Source organism: Humulus lupulus, chromosome 2 (genome assembly GCF_963169125.1).
Source record: "Humulus lupulus chromosome 2, drHumLupu1.1, whole genome shotgun sequence".
In the NCBI taxonomy this organism is placed as follows: Eukaryota; Viridiplantae; Streptophyta; class Magnoliopsida; order Rosales; family Cannabaceae; genus Humulus; species Humulus lupulus.
In genome coordinates, this window is record NC_084794.1 from 99,595,565 (window position 1) to 99,611,940 (window position 16,376).

Consider the following 16,376-nt stretch of genomic DNA (forward strand, 5'->3'; position numbering starts at 1 on the left):
ATCAACATATAGGCATTTATCCACATGCACCGGCTGCTAATAAGCATGCCCCAATCTCATCACATAATAGCTATGAAACGAACATTCATCCATACACAATATGCAATTAATTATCCAAATATTCATGTACATGCACGGCGATGCTAATAAACATGCCTCAATATTCCCACACAACAGTCAAGGGCCAGGCCCTATCAGTATCTCATGCTCCCTATTAATCCAACAGATAACAACAATCATAGTTCATTCCAGGCATATAAGCATATAAGCACATATACACATTACCAAACCTTGAATCGAGCTTGTCTCTAGTAGCGAATGTACATGTCCAGCCGGTCTTCAGGAACCCTTAAACCTAGGATGCTCTAATACCAAGTTGTAACGCCCTGGATAGCCAGGACCGTTACATTGTGTACTTATAAAGGTGCAGGACTTGCTAATCAAGTCATTTAGTCAAAACGTGTCACTAAACCATAAATGTGCTAAGGATAAAATGGTTTTGGTCTCAAAAGATACATTTCATATACTTAAACAAATTTACATATGGGATCCCAAAAAGGAACATTGTTTAAAGGTTAGTTTACAAAATTTCCAAAATATAGACTACCATCAGCCACTCTAAGGAAAAACAGACATTTATAGCTTTTCTGTTCCTGTTATCCTCTCAACCGTGGCGGCTGAGCAGCTGGTCATGTACATTCCGCTCACAGAGCTCTCCAAGTCAGGGCTGATCAAGTTTTCCCTTGCCTTTACCTGCACCACGTAGCACCCGTGAGCCAAGGCCCAGCAAGAAAACATATTACACATCTCAACAATCATATCAAGAGAATAATTCATTAAGCATGATCAACAACTTAACATTCCACATTAATCACATAGCATGTAATCAGAATCAAAGATGCAACCAATCATTAATAACAGTCAAATCACATAATAACTAGGGCTGACAACTTAGGCCGCACCCTCTGTTTACCCCACTGACTCTGACCCGCTTAAACCGAGCTCAGTGCATAATAAGCTATCATCGGCTACCAGTGGCCGAGCCGCGCCCTGTGCGCAAGTGTAACCTTTGGCACTCTTAGGTCGTTGGTTTACTATTTACATGGCATAATACCATCCTTTTCAATGCATACATATTAGGGAACCCTTAGTCCCATTACAAATACACAACCGGGTGCAGTTTTCTTACCATTGACTTCCAAGTGAACTTGTTACAAGCGATGCTCCTTGAGCGCGATCCGATCCCTGAGCCCTAGCTTAGCACCTAGTCACAACCAAGATAAAGGATACCATCAACAATCTTAAATGAGCTTCTAGACAAAGTTTTAGTCTCCGGAACATTGAACTTCACCAAACATGGTAAAAGATTCAATCCCAAGCACCCTAGGTTAAATTCCCAAGCCTAGAATCTCAAAATCCTAAAATCTTTTAAGGGCTGCGGCATTAACCACCCATGTCGTGCCATGGCCCCAACCAGAGGCCTCCCAATGCCCAAAAACAGGTAAGGGTCGCGGCCCTACTCAGACCATGCCACGGCCCGCCCTCCTTCCTCAGCACCCATCAGCTTCGAAGGGCCGCGGCTCACCAAGAACTATGTCGCAGCCTAACCCCTTCGAACCCAGAAAAACCTCCATGTTTGACTCTCAAACCTCATGCAAACTCACTCAAAACTACCCCAATTTGACAACTCAATTATCCAAAAACTTCCCACAAGATTTCAGCAACATAACCCAGCTGAAACCTAGACTAGAAACCCATCAAAAACCTATTTCAATCACTAAAACTTTCTAACTCAAGAGCACAAAACCCAGCCATGGAAACACTATAACTCAGCCATTAAACCTTAAATTCGAGCTTACCTCAGCTGCAGAACCAATCCTCCAAGAGCTTTCTGAGCTAACTTCCAAGGTTCTAGCCTCAATTTAATCTTCAAATCCAAAACCCAAAAACCACTTAGAACGCAACCAAAATCACATAATTTCAACAACAGAAAAAGAGAATCAATCTTTACCTTAGTCCTGGTTGAATTCCTTTGCTAAAATTGAGCTAATCCCTCAAGACCCAAGCCTAAATCATAGAGCTTTCAGCTGAGTTCCTTTAGATTTCAAGAGTTTCCTTTGAGAGAGAAAAGGAGAAAGAGGAAAGAGTCGGTTTATTATGTTCTACTATTTTCTGTAGCTCCTTAAGTCTATCCTTAGGCAATTAAGCTAATCCCAAATCTCGGGGTACCGGAAACGTTCCCGAGGGCAAAATGGTAAAATTCCCCAATATTCCCACATAAACTTCCTAACCTCAAATATCTCTCCAATTATTTATTTTCATAACCCGATAATCTAAATAACCACCCGAAACCTGAAACACCCCTTGACTTGTCCAAAGTCAAATATTAAGCCCCGTTGTGACTTTCCCGCTATCTAGCTCCCTAAGATCGCCTCAAGTCGCCTGCTGCAGATTTACCCACATAATAATGTGGTTCTCACAAGTATAACATTTAATCACATTTATATTCATAGAATCATACAAGCATGCTTATCATGTAATCATGCATTAAATCAATAAATTCACACATAAACCAATTATGCCCTCCTGGCACAATAATCAAGGCCCTTAAGCCATATTAGTGATTTTGGGTCGTTACAATACTAAAAATTCATAACTAAACAAAATTTCAATTATTAAAAAAAAACAGTTTTATTTAATTTAAAACTTCTTTTAAAAATAAAAAATGTAATTCTAAACCCTCTTCTTCTTCCTGGTATTCATACTCAAATTTGTAAGAAACCAAAAAACAAACATAAATCATATTAACGAATATCCATGTGAAAAATCAAGATTTAATCAAACAAATGGTTATAATTTATACTAGAATTCTAAAAAAAAAATTCAGATTAGTGATAAGGTTATTTTGGATTATATATTTTTAGTTCTTTCTCACTTAGATATTATTGATTCTTAGTATTTTATGTATTTTTAACTTTGTTATATGAGTCTTTGATTTTAGGTCACAATACATTTTATGAGAATTAATTTACAAATTTTGTGTAATCTGCTGCTAGATATTGATGTGAGAAAAGAAGACTCGAGGAAATGAAGTTTAGAAGAAGTTTGAAGTGTTTTAGAAGTTCCTAAACTCGAGACCCGAGGCTGGAGCAGAAGAAATTGAGGCAGCGACCTCGAAATTGAAGAAAAATGGAAAAAGTAAAAGATTGTTGTGAGGTCGCGGCTACGGGTGTTCATATAAACCGCAAACTGCGGTTTGGAACCCAAACTGCACCGCACCAAACCACCAAAAACTATAACCGGTGAAACCGTTTCCAATGGTTCAGTTTAACTGGACCACTCAACTTTAATAGTTTGGTCACGGTTTCTAATTTTTTTTTAAAACCAATTAAACTGGACCAAACTATGATTTTTTCTAAAAAAAAATAGTTTTTAGAAATGAGGGTGCAAAGGTTTGAACTCCTATACTTAAATTAATATAAAGTCTACCAAACCATCCAAGCCAAACAATTTAATTGTTTAGAATATGTTTTTAGTAGTATTTAATACATGCACAAGTTTCCAAAACTAAAAAAAAAAAATGTAAAGTCCCACATTGTTTAGAAAGTAAACATTTCTTTTTCCCACTTCTATAAAATGATTCAAAATACATACACTTACAAAAACAAAGACAATAAGCTTCTTGTATACTTTTATGGTTGTAGTAACTGAGGTTGCCTTTCTCTTAGACCTCTTTATTTATGTGATTATAGGTTGTCTTTATTTTGTAGAATAGATTTAACTTGAGTTGTGGTGATAGAATAAGGTTTAGTTTTTTTTAAATATTTAGTGGTTATAATTATTATAGCATAGTATAGATTTATGGTATTAGTAGCCTTGTTTGTGGGAAAATGGGTGATTGTATAAGAATAAATTAATTATGGTATTATTAAGAATTTGTTATAGATCGAGTCTACATAAAGCTCTAAAGCCCAATAAGATTTTGGGCTTAGTAAATTCAAAATCAGGCTTGAGAATTAGAGTTTGTTATTTTATGGTTAGTTAGGATATTTGTGGATTAGGTTGTTATTTAGATAATTAAATAAAATTTTCGTAACTTTAGGGTACTGTAACTTCAAACCCATTTTTGATCCATTTATATTTTTATTTTGGAAAAATAGTATTTCTAAAAATTTGTAGATAATTGAATTATCTTTCTAACGATAAAAAGATTGTTTAAATAAGACTCCTACAGCTTTAGTTATGTTAATTTTACTATAGGTGAGTACAGAGTTACGAGATTTAGGTAGTTAGAGGTTGAGATATTTTTCCTAGGTAGTTTGATGTTAGATTATTCCTCAATTATTTAATAAAAATATTAATAAGATAATTTAGAGATATTTTTATAGAATTTAGGATTCTATTTTATTTAAATTTAAATTTAAATTTGGATTATAGTTATAATGAAATTAGGATTTTTGAGAGTCTATAAATAGAGTCTATTCCTTCTCATTTTTTTCATTCACTCTTGCTCTTCTTGAGACCCTCAAGCACACTCTCTCTATCTCCCTATTGTTGTCGTGCACCACCATCAAAACACAAACCCTAAGGCTGAAATCATTATCACCATCACCTCTTCATATCTTTGAAACCCTAGTACCCAAAGAGGCCACACGACCAAAGCTATCTTTCTTATTATCAAAACCCTACAAGCAAGCATTTAAGGATCTAGGGTTTTTCTTCAAGATCAAGGTTGATGTATAGTTAAGTTTTGATTGTTTTTTAGTTTTAGATCTATTAGTTTATGTTTTAATAATGGTATCATGTTTATGAAATAGGTTTCTAAGCAGGATTAACCTATAAAGGACTTAAGTATAGTTTTTGTGCACCACACTCAAGGTAAGAAAAATTAGGTAGTTTAGTTTATGACCTAGTTTATGTTTTGTATGACCTAACATTTCATGTACAATAAATGGGTAAGTGTGGCTAGACCTAAGGTGTCCAATGATATATGACGGACTTATGTCCGGTAGGCTCGGATGCCAAAATTTTATGACGAACCTAAGTTGATGTCCGGTTTATGACAGACTTATGTCCGGGGCTTAATTGCCACCCCTGTATAAGCACTTATCTTTTTATTATATCTGTCATGTTATTATGACTTATGATTTATGATTATGACCTATGACTTAGGATATATTTTGATCTTGTAAGATTAGTATAAATTAATGTTGTTATGAACTGATGGTGTGATTGTTATGACTATGTGATTATATGATTTGTTATTTATGATGTGTTTATGAATAATGTTATGATTGCAGAATATAATTTATGATCTAGGTATATGTGTGATTTTTAGTATGACGCCGATATAGGATAGATTATGACCTTGATTTCTATTATGAATATAGTATTGCATGTGAAATTATTCGTTGTGAGTTTATGATTGATTTATGTAAGAATTGCTATGTATTTTCCTTACTGGGCTTAGAAGCTCATTCCTTTCTTTTATTTTTAAAGAATAAGTTAACCTTAGATGACCGGTGGCAAGCGGATTCCCAATAGCAAGATTGGTGTGAATATGTGGGGGTCGTATAGCTGCGTGTTATTTTCTTGGGAAATTATGAACTTTATGACTAAATGTTGCCTAGTTTTAATTTAATTTTATTGTAAAGATTATTATTTATTTTTCTTAAACCCGGGTTATGTTTATTTTAAATTATAAATAAATAAGACAACGTTTTTTACGATTTAGTACATTTATTTTTCAACATCTTTATTTTCTACAATTAAAGCTAGAATTTCGGGTGTTACAATGGTCTTAAAAGTAAACCTAACATTATTATTATTTAAATACAATTATTTAATTGATTATTTTATAATAAAAAAAGTTTAAAATTTTAATAATTTGGTTATATGGATAAAACTAAACCAAACCGCACCAAACTGTTCATTTATGGTTTGGTTTTTAATTTTGAAAAAACCACATGAGCGGTTTGGTTTTAAATTCTTCTAAACCGCACCAAACCAAACCATGTACACCCCTAGTCACAGGAAACATATTCTAGGGTGCAGCCTAGGGATTATCCAGGTACTACGGACACAACGATGGATATTGCTGGTCATGGCCTGTGCCTGTGGTTTTGCAAATCGCCAGCTATGGTCGCGGCAGAGAAAGGCTATGGCTGCGGCCTGTGATGCTTTTCAGATTATTAAGTTTAATTTTTAAGAGGATATAAAAAGGAGTTTGAAGGGAATTTCTAGAATAACTTTTATCATGTTTTTTAGAGACGAAAACTCAGAGAAAACTTGAGAGAGGAGGAGAATTATTCATCATCTACAACCATCCTTCTAGCTTTTCTTCTTCTTAAAATCTATTTTGAATTATGATTGTTATTATCTTTGAGATTGTGGAGTAGTTTCTCTGCAGGTTAAAGGTTATTTCAAAACCCTAGACATGATTGCTTGATTTCAATGATATTGTTATTTCTCTTATTCATTGATATTGAATTATTTATCTTCTTCTATGCTTAATTTTATGAATAATGTAAAATATTATTTAGATGGCCGCTAATTAGGATTTTGCATTACTCTACTATCATCTTAGGGTTTCTTTTCACCTAATCGTTTATAACTCTAGGTTTTTGGTGATAAGTTGCAATTAAGGGTAATGTCAAAGATGCTTTTAATTATGATGAAGATTATAACCTAGATTAAATGAATCGCACGCTTGTTGGATTTTTTGCTTAGATTAACTCATCTCCATAGAAACTAATGCTTTTGCTAGATTAAACTTAAGGTGTTTTTCCATTAGGTTGCCTAGTAAAAAGAATTTATTAAGAGCACTTTGCTTTAATAAAGTATAATAGGGAGATTTGGGGTAATGACTGCTTATGTGTTACTTGTGGGGTTAATAGTTTAATTGGAATATAGAATAATAGTAATCATTGTTAATCTTGAATGACTGTTGAAGGTGGAGAATTAACTCTTAATATTTTCTTGAAATTGTTTTTATCAGTTCAGTTGCTCATTCGTTATTTTATTGTTTTACATTGTTTTTCCTTTTTAAAATTTAAAATCTCCCTTTTCATTATTGTTTCTATTGTGTCGATGATAAAAAGTTCTATTGTGATGGAAATAATTCTAGGAAATTGATGAGTTCTACATGAATTATGTGCTTAACTCTTGTTTCAATTGTTACTTAAGCTTGAACTTAGATTTTTTAAATGATGAACACAATTGGATTTACCTTTGCACTAGTACTTGGAGAGATTTATGCATGCTATTATATATATAGTCTCGAGCACTCTATAAATCGTTGATTAATTACTTGAGGTGAAATTATAAGTGCACATGATTAGAGAGATGATTTAGGCAATTTCTTTTGATCGATTGAGCTTTTCAAGCCTACCTTTATATTTTAATTCCTAGTTTTCCATTTTGAGCCATAATGAATATTCTTTTTCTTCTTATTAACCCAATATTTTGACCTTATGCAACATTTTGAAATTGTTATTGTCCTTTTCTAAAACATTGCACCATAGATATATTTGCATACTTTTATTGTGGGGATGGATTTTAGTGAGGGTGAAACATTTGTTGGGATGTTAAATAGGGTTATGGGTGAAATGTATATGATTTCTACTTTCTCCAAGATGAAATTCAATAGTAAATTTCAAAAAGTTGAAAAAAAAAATTGAATAAAAAAAAACTTTTGCAAAGATACAAGTGTGAGGGAAATAGAAAGATCAAAGGAAAAAATGGGAAGAAGAGTTTGTGTTTGGGAATTTTGGGAATACATATGTAAGGGTTTAAAGTAGAAGAAAAAAATGTATGCTATGGTGTGACTTGAGCCTAAATGTATATTTCTCATCTACCTTTAACCTTACTCTTATATTACAAGCTTATAAAGTCCTTTTGATCCTTGATTATGTGTGCATATATTGGTGGAGAATGATTGATTAGTTTCTATGGAGTGGATGTGTGTTATTTAAACATTTGTATAAGAGACGTTGATTCAAGCATGGCATGTATAAATTGATTCGGGTGCATGTGAGTTGGTAAGTTTGATTGTGCATAAATATAAAAGGATCGAGTTTAAGTGGTGACTGTACATTGAGTTGAAATTCTAAGGAATGTGGAATTTTGATTTTTCCTAAGAATTATTTGTTTGTGCAATTTTTGAGACAATTATCGCTTTCAACAAAATCATTGCTTATGTGTTTAGTTTTTATTAGTTGTTTTTTCTAAGGGACTAGAAAAGTCTAAGTGTAGGGGAATTTGATAAGAGCATTTTGGACTATATATTTTTAGTTCTTTCTCACTTAGATATTAATGTTAATTCTTAGTATTTTATGTGTTTTTTAACTTTGTATTATGAGTCTTTCATTTCTAGGCAGCAATACATTTTATGAGAGTTAATTTACAATTTTGTGTAATTTGTGGCTAGATATTGATGGGAGACAGGAAGACTCAAGGAAATGAAGTTTAGAAGAAGTTTGAAGTGTTTTAGAAGTCTGAAAACCCAAGACCCAAGGCTCGAGCGGAAGAAATTGAGGTGGCAGCCTCGAAATTGAAGAAAAATGGAAAAAGTAAAAAAAAATGTTGTGAGGCTGCAGCAGACATATTCTAGGCCGAGGCCTAAGGATTCTCCAGGCACTATAGGCGCGGCGATGGATATTGCTGGCCGCGGCCTGTGCCCAGGGGGGGGTTGAAGGGAATTTCTAGAATAACTTTTATCATGTTTTTTAGAGATGGAAACTCAAAGAGAACCTGAGAGAGGAGAAGAATTGTTCATTATCTACATTCAATCTTCTAGCTTTTCTTCTTCTTAAACTCTATTATTTTGAATTATGATTGTTATTATGTTTGAGATTATGGAGTAGTTTCTCTCTAGGTTAAGGGTTATTTCAAAACCCTAAACATGATTTCTTGATTTCAATGATATTGTTATTTCTCTTAATCCATTATATTGAATTGTTTATCTTCTTCTATGCTTAATTTTATGATTGATGTAAAATCTTGTTTAGACGACCGCTAATTAGGTTTTTGCTTTATTCTATTATCATCTTAGGGTATCTATTCACCTAATTTTTTAGAACTCTAGGTTTTTGGTGATAAGTTGTAATTAAGGGTAATGTCAAATGTGCTTTTAATTGTGATGGAGATTATAACCTAGGTTAAATGAATCGCACACTTGTTGGATTTGTTGCTTAGATTAACTCATCTCCATAGAAACTAATGCTTTTGCTATATTAAACTTAAGGTGCTTTTCCATTAGGTTGCCTAGTAAAAAGAATTTATTAAGAGCGGTTTGCTTTAATAAAGTATAATAGGAAGATTTGGGGTAATGACTGCTTATGTGTTACTTGTGAGATTAATAGTTCAATTGGAATATGGAATAATAGTAATCATTGTTAATCTTGAATGATTGTTGAAGGTGGAGAATTGACTCTTAATATTTTCTTGAAATTGTTTTTATAAGTTCAGTTGCTTATTCGTTATTTTATTGTTTTACATTGTTTTTCCTTTTTAAACTTTAAAATCTCCCTTTTCGTTATTGTTTCTAGTTTTGAATAATAAATTGAATAATAGTCATCGTGGGTTTGACCTTTGTTTGGCACTATACTGAAATAGTTGGAAAGCTAAGAAATAAAACATAATTAAATTTGGTACGGCTAACGACACGACCAATTAGAAATTTGTATAAGTAAGCAAAAATTTCAAAATCTCAAATTTGAATCTAGAACACAATCTGAAAAATAGTTTGCCAAAATCTCGAGTACTCATGAGCTTGGGTACATATGAATCTCAATAAAATATCACACAAAAGTTTTAACACCCCAAATTCCAATCCTTTTTACACAATCTGAAAAATGAAATATATGACAAACATATTTGAAACCCATTCAACAGATCTAAGCTATAAGAGAAAATGAAACAAGATTACTCGCTGACTATGATCTAACTATTGGGGATTAGGACCTACACAACGCAGCCAAAATAGTGCATAAAGAACAACAACAAAGAAGAACAAGTAATAAAGACAATTAATCAAACACAAAGAAATCAAAATTAAAACACAATAGAAAGAACACCAAGAATACTTGGTTCGGATACAACTAGTGTAGTTGATCCTACATCTAAGGCTAGGCAGTAATTCCTAAGTCAAATCCACTATATCATAAAAGATTACACCCTCCAAGCTCTCGAGATTACAACAACACTCATTCAACTTCTCTTGAAACACTTTCATAATTGAGTGTTATAATACAGTTCTTGTTCTTAGCTAAAACTCTCAGAAATTGAATATCATTCTAGGTTGATCAGGCCTAAAACTATATATAGGGATGAGATACAAGAACTAAAGAGCCAAACAGAAACTAACAACAACTAACAACAATCTATTATTCTGTTATGAACTATTGGTGTCCATGCAGATGTGACTGGAGAAAATGTAGTTGCAACTGAAACTGCAAACCACTAAGAGTTGTCACTTGGGTAATCTTTTGATTGGTTGAGGAAAAAAGTCACAATCTTTACAATTCTCCACCTTGACTTCTTATTCTGAAACATATCAGTGGATTAGACAATGATGCCATAGCTTTAGCTCTAGGGGATTCTCATTTTGATGCCAAGCAAGTTCGAGGTTGTAGTGAACTTGCCCATGGGTATGACCTTAGTCATCATATCAGTTAGGTTGATCTCAATGGATACCTTCACAATCTTGATAAGTTTTTTCGAGACAATATCCCTGAGAAAATGGAGCTTAACATCTATGTGTTTTGTCCTTTCATGAAACACAGTATTCTTAGACAAATATATTGCACTTTGTGAATCACAATGTACAATCACATGATCTTGTCTAAATCTCAGCTCACTCATCATCCCTTTTAATCAAAGAGCTTCTTGAACTGCTTTTGTGAGAGCTGTGTATTCTGCTTTAGTCGAGGAAAAAGCCATAACATGTTGTAAATTGTACTTCTAGCTTACAACATTCCATCCAACAGTGAAAGCATACCCAAATAAAGATCTTCTTTTATCATGATCACCAGCAAAATCTGAGTCACAATACCCCATAACTTCATATTGTTTAGGGTCTGACTTTGTGTACAAAATCTGCAAGTTTGCAGTGCCCTTCATGTACCTTAGTAACCATTTCACAGCTTGCCAATGTTCCAAGCTTGGTTTTCTCATAAACCTACTAACCAAACCAGTTCCATATGCTAAATCTGGTCTTGCTGATACCATAGCATACATAATGCTACCAACAACATTAGCAAAAGGAACTCCCTTCATCTTTTCTTCTTCAAAAGATGCTTCTTCTTCTGTAAGAGACTTGAGCTTGAAGTGGGCTCCAATGGGAGTGTTGACAGATTTAGCTTCCTTTTGATCAAACATTCCCACTACCTTATTGACATATCCTTCTTGAGACAATCTCAATATGCCCTCATTTTTGTCTCTAGATATCTCCATTCCCAAAATCTTGACAGTGGCCCCCAATTGCTTCATATTAAATTCTTGACTTAGCATCTCCTTGAGGCTTTCCATTTCAGATCTATGTTTACATGCTATAAGCATGTCATCAACATAGATTAACAACTAGATGTAGCTTCCATCTTCAAGAAGTTTGAAGTAAACACAACTATCAAACTTTGATCTTTGAAATTTTTGTCTTATCATAAAATCATCAAATCTTAAGTACAAATGTCTTGGTGACCGTTTCAAACCATATAGAGATTTCTTAAGCACACCTTCTCTTCCATCCCTTGCTATATGAATCCTTCAGGTTGTTGCATGTGTATTTCTTCATCAATATTACCATGAAGAAATGTTGTCTTCACATCAAGTTGATCCAATTCTAAATTCTGAATTGTAGCTGTTATCCAGATTTCCGGATAGCGTTTAGATTGATGACCTCGGGGAAGCAGAATTATCGATGTCTTTCACGGTAGGTGACCAGAGCTTGCGGATGAACAGAAAGGCTTCGCCTCTCCCGCTTAGTGTCCGGATTACTCTTCCAAGCAAACACAATACGGAAACTCGTCAACTCTCCCGGACTCCCGAAGGGGTATCCTTCGGGGAAGCTCCTTCCAGGAGAAGCTCTTCGAGTGGTCTCCGCGGAAGCAGTTCTGTGCCTCGCACGGAACAAAGCCAAACGGTCGAGTCCTGGAGGAGGCATATTTGGAATGATATCCGCCTGACACGCCCGTCAGGTCAAAGCCGCACACATCCCAGCACGCCTAAGGGTACCTTTTCGCCTACTGTTCCGCTGACAACTTGGAAAAGACGGCTGACTTTGTGTGTTCCCCATACTTTCACGTAAATATACCCACATAGAGTCTTGTAGCCATGCTACTACAGTAATTGTATCCCTATTTATGGCTGGTGTAATTAAGACTCATGTACGTAGAGAAAAACCCTAATCCAAAACCCTAGCTATAAAGACCCCTTCATTTTACAAGAAGAGGGACGAACAAATCATATAGCAAAAACTCTACTAAAATCTCTCTAGCTTCATCTTCTTCAAGAGAACCCGAGAGAAACACTGTGAGTGTGTGAAGTTCCTGTGCACCAGCCATCTTACTGTAACCTTTTTCAAGTATAATAACATCGACTCGTGGACTAGGGCTTGTTAACGCCTGAACCACGTAAAAACACTGTTTGTTTAGTTACATTTCAGCATTTCTACAGTTCTTATCTTTTTATTATTCCGTTAGTTATTCGTTTCCGAAAAACTCGGTAAACATTTTGGTGCTTTCATTGAGAGCTGTAGGAAGTTGTTAGTCAGCTCTTTTTCTGTGTACGTTTTCTGTATTCACTTCGTGCTAAAGAGATGGTGACTACGAGAAAATCCGCTGTTGACAAAAATGCTACGGTCAACCCCGATACCGTGATGGAAGATGTGGTGCAAAGCGAACCCTTAGACTACCAAGGTGAAGACCCGACATCCCGCCAGGATCGGGTCAGTACCGAAGATACAACATACTTAGAAGACGAAGAAGAGTATGTCCAAGACGGTTATTACAAGGACGGCTGCTACTATGAGAAGGACCCAGAACTGGTCCAAGTAGCCGAAGAACTGGTGGCCACTAAGGCCAAGCTTGCTGAGCAGGAGCGCGTCTCCGAAAGAATGCAACGCATGATGGAACGCCTCCAAAGTAAGTTCGGAGATCTAGGCGACTCGGACGAGGATGCCTCTGTTCTAGGTGGTGCTGATGCCCCCATGCCGGATCCAGCCGCTGCTGGACCATCCAAAGCCGCCCCTAACAAGGGCAAAGAAAAAGTTGGAGAGCCTGTGCGCGCTGACGCCCCTGCACCTCCTAAAGGCGTGAATCACCAGGCCGACTGCCCCCCCCCCCGCGCGCAGAAGGTCTCTGGCGCTCCTAAGCCCAGACGTCCTTCAGCCCCAAGGGGGCACTCTGTGCCTAAAGGGCCCGGTGCTAAGGCACCCAGGCCTAGGGGAAGGAACAACCGCCCCAGTGATTCTGTCAATCAGGACGGTCGGGCTGCGAACTCGCACTCCGAAGATAGCTGGTCCACGGTGGACCTAAGAAGAAGGTTGGAGGCCAAGTATGAAAAGGCCAAAGGGGAAAAGGCCCGGCCTCGCGGAGATGACCTCCGAAATCATATTAATGACAAGCTCTGGGGACGTGACCTCCCGGAAAGTGATACGAAGAGGCTCGAGGAACAGATTTCTGCCTTGACCAAGCTGGTCCGGAAGCAAAGTGGGGCCCTGTCAGATTCTGAGGAGGAAGACCCGGAACCATGTATTAGGAGGATCGCGGAAACGTCCCTCCCGGATAACTTCAAAATGCCTCACATAGAATTATATGATGGGAGGACAGACCCGCGTACCCACCTAGCTAAATACAATAAAATGATGCAAGTGGCGCGTGTCAGTGAGGACGCCAAATGCATGTGCTTCTCACTCACCCTTACCAAGTCCGCGGAGGACTGGTGGAAAAGATTAGCTCTCGGATCAATCCACAGTTGGAAGGAGCTACAGTCCGCGTTTAGGAGGCAGTTTATTGCTGCCCGCGACCACGACATGGAGGTTGGTTCCTTAACCAACATCAAGCAGCAACCCACTGAGAACCTCAAAGCTTTCATTCAGAGAATGATGGAAGCTGCTGCAAAAACCAAGGTCAGCGATGACATGAAGCTGATCGCCCTTCAATCGGGCCTTACTGTCGGCTCCCTGCTATGGGGGGAAATGCAAAGGAGACGGGCAGAAACGCTGTCCGAATTCATGTCAAAAGCTCAGGGAATCATCAACCTTGAGGATGCCTACCAGCAGGCCTTTGGAGTTGCCCCGGCTCCAACGCCTTCCGTGACTGCGTCGAGCTTTGCTTCGCAAGCTCCCGCACCAGCCCTCACGCTTCCAGGAGCCCGATTCACTCCAAGTGTGTATGGGCCTTCCGCGTCTGCTCAAACGCCGAGTCAAACCCATTTCTCTGGGTACGGAGCAGTACAAAATGGATGTAGTATCGCTCCTGGCATGCCGCAGCCGCAAGCGGAAGCCCCAGAACGAAATTTGAGCCAATCGCGGAGCAAACGAAGCGGAAGAAACTCCAACCGGGGAGACCATTCAAAGAAACCCCGGAAGGACTATGAGCCCAAGTTCACGGAATATACCAGTTTGATAGACTCGCGAGAGAATGTCTATCGGGCGACCTGTAATATGGTCAACTACAGGAAGCCCCCGAAAGTGTCTCACAGAGGAAGGCGTCCGCGAGACTCCAATAAGAGGTGTGAGTTCCACGGAGACGTGGGGCACACCACGAACGAGTGCCTTCAGCTGAAGGATGAGATCGAGTCCCTGGCAAGAGCGGGACACCTCGGTCAGTGGGTGAGGATACCCATTATCTATCCCGGACAGGGGATAGTTCACGGAGCTGCATATTCCCCGGGACAGAGGGGGGCCGCTAGCGCTCCTGGAGCCGGTCACCCCCAAACTCCCGGGTCTCAGTTCCCTGCACTTCCTGCTCCACCCGCTCCGGCGCCCATTGCCTTATTGGCTCCAGGACCAGGCAACCCATATCCGCCCGGCCTTGCTCCGCCACCCGTTGACGGACACGTCGCCACCATTTCCGGAGGACCACACCTTGCTGGAAGCACCCGCAACTCCCAGAAGAGGTACTTGAGGGAGTTAGAGCACGCCGAGGAGATGTGCGCCTTGGTTCAATCACCTACTCAACGTCCCCGAATGATGGATCTTCCCATCACCTTCACGGAGGACGATGCTCGACATGTGCACTTCCCCCACAACGATCCCCTCGTGGTGGAAGCCCAGATTGCCAATAAGAAGGTCTCACGGATCTTGGTCGATAACGGAAGCTCCGTGAACATCCTCTTCAAAGCGGCCTTCCACGCGATCGGATTGACCGAGACAGACCTGGCCCCATGCCCCATCCAGCTTCAAGGTTTCAATGGGGACGCACTCATGCCATTAGGGAAAATTCAACTACCAGTTACCCTCAGAGGAGAAAGCGACGCTTGTGCCTTCAAGCATAGCACATTCGTGGTGGTCGACTGCCCCACGGCGTATAATGCCATCTTAGGCCGACCGGTCCTGATCGATTGTGGGGCCATAACCTCGATACGCCACTTATGTTTGAAGTTTCCATGCGACGATGGGCGTATTGGCACCCTCCGAGGAGACCAAAGAAGTGCACGGAGCTGTTATAACGTCTCCGTCCGATCCGTCTACACGGTCCAAGAGACGTTTGCTGCCATTCCTTTGGCGGAAGAATTGCCAGAAACTGGGGGTGCTCAAGAGGCATACTTTGACGAACTCGACCCAAGAGTGGGAATCGAGAAAGCAATAGAGCCGATGGAGGAAGTCGAAGAGGTGATCCTCAACCCGGGAGAACCCACCAAGGTCATTCAGGTGGGGAAAAACCTGCCGTCGGCCGTTCGAGATAAGATCGTAGCCACTGTGAAGGATAATCAGGATATCCTGGCATGGTGCCACGCTGATATGACGGGGATTAATCCCAATGTTGCGTGCCACGCACTCAACATAGACCCATCTGCAACTCCAATTCGCCAAAAGAGGAGGCCGCTGGACCCAGTGAGAGCCGAAGCCGTCAAAGATGAAGTGGACAAATTGATGTCCATAGGCTTTCTCCAGGAGTCGCACTATCCCGTGTGGTTGGCCAACCCAGTTCTGGTCCCGAAACCCGATGGGTCCTGTAGAATGTGCATTGACTTCACGGACCTAAACAAGGCCTGCCCGAAAGATTGTTTCCCTCTCCCGCGAATCGATCAGATGGTAGACGCTACTTCCGGGTACGAACTCTTATCCTTCATGGATGCGTACTCCGGATACAACCAGATCAAGATGCATGTCGCGGACCAGGAACACACCAGCTTCCTCACGGACAAGGGTGTCT